The following is a 4,564-nucleotide window of genomic DNA, read 5'->3' on the forward strand; positions in this document are numbered from 1 at the left end:
AGCGACGGTTCTAAATTTGTAGCACCAGAGAGCATGGTAACTAATTTAATTAAAGCTCACCACGATCAATTAGCGCATTGCGCAATTGAAAAGACATATCAAAGTTTGCATCAGTCGTATTGGTTTTCGTCTATGAGGAAAAAAAATAAAAGATTACGTAGATAACTGTCTTACTTGTATTGTGGCAAACACTTCTAATCATGCTAACGAAGGGGAAATGCAAGTAACAGACGTTGCGTCAATGCCAATGCAAACAGTGCACGCGGATCACTTTGGTCCCTTGCAACAGACCAAAGAGGGGTATAAATATATTCTAATAATTGTAGACGCTTTTACACGGTTTACATGGTTGTTTCCCGCGCGTACCACTAATACGAGCGAAACATGTCAGTTATTACAACGAGTTTTTGACGTTTTCGGAGCACCAAAAACGTTAGTCACTGATCGAGGAACGTCGTTCACCTCGACGGATTTTACGAAGTTTGCGAAAGAGTATCAAATCACTCACCAAAAAGTAGCCGTAGCATCACCGTGGGCGAACGGTATAGCAGAAAGGGTCAACAGATTCCTTAAAACGTCACTGTCCAAAACAGCTGAGCGAGTCGACAATTGGAATCTGCAACTAAATAAAATTCAATATGTGGTGAATAATACGCATCACACCGCGCTGAAATCTACTCCAAGTAAAGTCTTGTTAGGCTACGATCAACGTAATCATGCCGATAGAGATCTTAGTGATTTTGTAAAGGTATTAACTGAAATAGATCAAGATATCGATAACGAACGAGTTAGAACTAGAGACATAGCGTTAGAGGCAACGAAAAAAGTTAAAGAGTATAATCGATTCAAGTATGATATGAGACACAAAAAACCAACACGGTATGGTAAGGGCGATTTTGTATTAATTCGAGATTTACAACCAAAAGTGGGAATTAATCAGAAATTGAAGCCGAAATATAAAGGTCCATATTTGGTGGCAAAAGTATTAAACAACAATCGATACGTTGTCACGGATATTCCGGGATTCAATTTGGTATCGCGACCTTACAACACAATTTTATCGTCGGATAAATTAAAACCGTGGATCAAGCCGGTAAAGCCGCCAGAAAATTGATGAAGTAACTAAAGGTCTCAAAATACTTATGTCGATCATACACTCGAGCGAAATAATCTATAGAAATATAAGTTTATATGTATCTTTATTAATGTTAATTTTTATGTACCTGCGTAATTGTAAAATTTATTGTACTACGGTGTCCTATCTCCGGATGTAGTCACAGGAAGTCGTCGTATGGCAGATAGTCTTGCAGACGTATAAGCACACGACAAAAAAATTACAGCTGCTTCCGAGACGTAAGCAATGTCAGGATGGTCGAGTTGTAAGAAATTAGAATAAGTAGCGACATCTAACGTTGTTAGAGTAAAGCTTCATGTCGTAGCGAGAGCTGAGGTTCCCTCTCCTTCGCGCCGATGCTTTAAATAGGTAGCTAGAGACGAAGGTAGGAGAGATCAGATCAGGAGAAGATCAGGAGAAGATCGAGAGAAGATCGAAGAGAGTCTCGCGGGTAGCGAAGAGAGCTAAGAGCTCCGGGTTTTGTGGGCCGGTTAAGGTCAAGTGATAAATCCATTTAGTTAAAGGCGAATTAACGCTGTGGATACGGAATCAGTTCGCGTATCTAGTTAGAGATAGTCTAAAAGGGACATTAGATAATAACGATCGGAAAGACGGTCTTATTACGTTTATTATTAGTGCGACCGTGAAGCACGGGTCGGGCACGTGCGTGTGTGTACGCGTTAGGAGAGACTTCTATTGTATGACTTGGCGGAATAAGTATAAGAAGCAAAGAGGAACTGTACGGTATAATAAACAATTGTTAAGTGTTCTCATTAGTGTTCATTAATCTCGTTCCGTCACCTGCACTGTGGGATAAGTTGCTTCGTACATAATAGCAGAGCTGCTATCCGCGACTTATCTTACAGCTAAAAACAATAATAACGAGAGACGCGCAATTAGCGTGCCCTCTTACAATATTTCTATAAGGGTTGAAGTTGACTGGTGCCAATTTTTTCTGTTAATTGCCTGTATCCAATATATTTGTAACTCTGGATTGTTTTTTGGAAATCTATGATATATAATGTAGAATATTTAATTAAAACAAAATTATACCTTTTTAATTTAAATATCTTTACTTGAACAAAAGTGTTTTACTTACAAAGAAAAAATGTATACCACATCCTTTACTATATATGCTGTTGCATCCAGCAACAACACATTTTTTAACAGTTTTTTGTTATATATATTTTATAAACTTTATAATATTTCACAATTACATATTACATATTACATATATTACACTTGACGCAATGTAACGTGGTGTAAAAAGTGGGGCTTATGTGTAGCACTCAATACATAGGCGTAAATATAAAACTTCTGCCCTAAATTTCATTGGGATACTATGTCCGACGCCTATGGGTGAATTTTGTACATGGGTTTTTGGTACGCGTACAGCTTACAGTATATAAAGGAGTTAGCAGTCTAAGATATACTATATATGTCTATGTGAAAAACGATCAGCTAGAAACCGACACCGCTGGTCAAAACTTTTTAGTGACTATCGATCTGGGAAATGGTATAGCATCAACGCAACTGAGTGTACTACAAGAGATTTTATACATCTTCATTATATTACATATATATTCTGAAAACATACGAGAAATAATATCTATACTTATAATGAAATCCAGGGCTGAAAAACTCTTATGGGAGAATTTGGTATAGTGTTTGAGCGCCATCTAAAAGATAGACCCCCAAGAAATATGAACTACGATTTAAAAAATGCAATATGGCGTCTGGTATGAGACGGGTGCGTAAAATTGCAGACTACTATAGATATTGGTAAGTTTTGTTTTAGAAAATGATTAAACATAAATATAAAAGGATGCGTTCAGTAGAATTAAATGATCAGTGAGCGATTAGCGATTATTGATTTGTTAGATATTTAAATTTACATCAATGACGTTGATGAATTACTGAATTGTTGTGTAACTTATGTTCGTTAAACGCAGCCAACTGTATGTCTACAATAAATATTTGAACATTGTTTAATACTTTTTGTCAAAATTAAAAGAATCTTTTTGTATATGCTCATCGTCGCTCGCTCCAAATAGATGATTATTACGGTGAAAGTAAATACACATTAACGTGTTTGTGATTTCAATTTGTAAATATTTGTTACGTTACTTTTTATTTGTAACATCGAAACAATTTTTAACGTACGTTGCACCACCTATATCACAGATTTTCAAAGGACGTTCCTCTGAGATTTTGTATTATTTGAGACAACATGGGGAGAATATGTTGTGTTCCTGGATGCAAATCTGGGAAAGAAGTACTCTCACATAAATTTCCCAGAGATCCTTAAAATGGATAGAAAGTTTGAAGTTGAATCACTTAAAAAATTATGCCAGCAATGAGATGCAGAAGAATAAAGTGTGCCATAAACATTTTTGTTCAGAAGACTACAGTCCTTGTTTGCACAAACGTGTTTTGTTAAATGTTGCAGTTCCTGTATTGTTCATATGTGATAATGTAGACACAGAATCTAACAATATGCATCATCGCAATATCGCAGCAACAGCAATTAGCAATTTACGTATCAGAATATGCACAGTACAGTCAGGATGCACAATGTGCAAATAATAACGACATGTCTATAGAGAGTAATAATAATAATAATTTGGTGAAAGTAGAGTCTATATATATATATATATATATATATATATATATATATATATATATATATATATATATATATATATATATATATATATATATATATATATATATATATATATATATATAGAGAGAGAGAGAGAGAGCTTGTACAGAGTAATCATTTTGAAGAGCACAATGCACATTTTGAACAGCAATTGCAGGATGCGAAAAGTTAATGGATTGCAGCAGTGTACATAAGAAAGTTCAATGGCTGAACAAGATGAAATTAATTCAGTTCTTTCGAATTATGGACACAGACTGCAAACATTAGAAATACAAATGCAAACTCTAAAAAATAAAATAAAAAAACGACCACAGCTACAGGAAATCACTCAATCTAGAAATTTAAGTCCCATAAGTATGACATTTTATAAAATGAATATTAAACTGAAACGTCGTAATAAATATTTAAAGCGCCTAGTATATAATAATAAGCAGCAGAAAAAAGGGAACACTATCTATTGTACCCAGTACTTCAGATAAAACAAACAGTGTTACAACTGTACGAGAAAATTTCGTCCGAATGATGTTAAGAAATAATGATGTACTTCCTCAAGTATGTAGCACTTACGAGTGACTTCTCAGATAGCACAGAGAATTGAAAAAAAAATGAAAAAAAAATTCAGTCGTATTTCACCAATTCTGAGTTCATTTTGAGATGCGGAAATAATTCTTCAGAGTGTAGTTCAGTGAAAACAATTATTTTTGCATGTAAAAATGAACTCAACAATTATATACCTAAATATATACAGGGTGTTCAAAAAGTCCCGGACCGGTGAAATATCTCGA

At 34.8% G+C, this 4,564-nt stretch overlaps 1 pseudogene; it reads left to right on the forward strand.

The window, feature by feature from the left end:
• Positions 1-3,344: 3,344 nt before the first annotated feature.
• LOC116850321 lies at positions 3,345-4,507 on the forward strand (annotated as a pseudogene).
• The last annotated feature ends 57 nt before the right edge of the window (positions 4,508-4,564 follow it).

The sequence above is a fragment of the Odontomachus brunneus genome, unplaced genomic scaffold (genome assembly GCF_010583005.1).
Source record: "Odontomachus brunneus isolate Ranch 3 - 2012 unplaced genomic scaffold, Obru_v1 Obru_scaffold_142, whole genome shotgun sequence".
Taxonomy (NCBI): Eukaryota; Metazoa; Arthropoda; class Insecta; order Hymenoptera; family Formicidae; genus Odontomachus; species Odontomachus brunneus.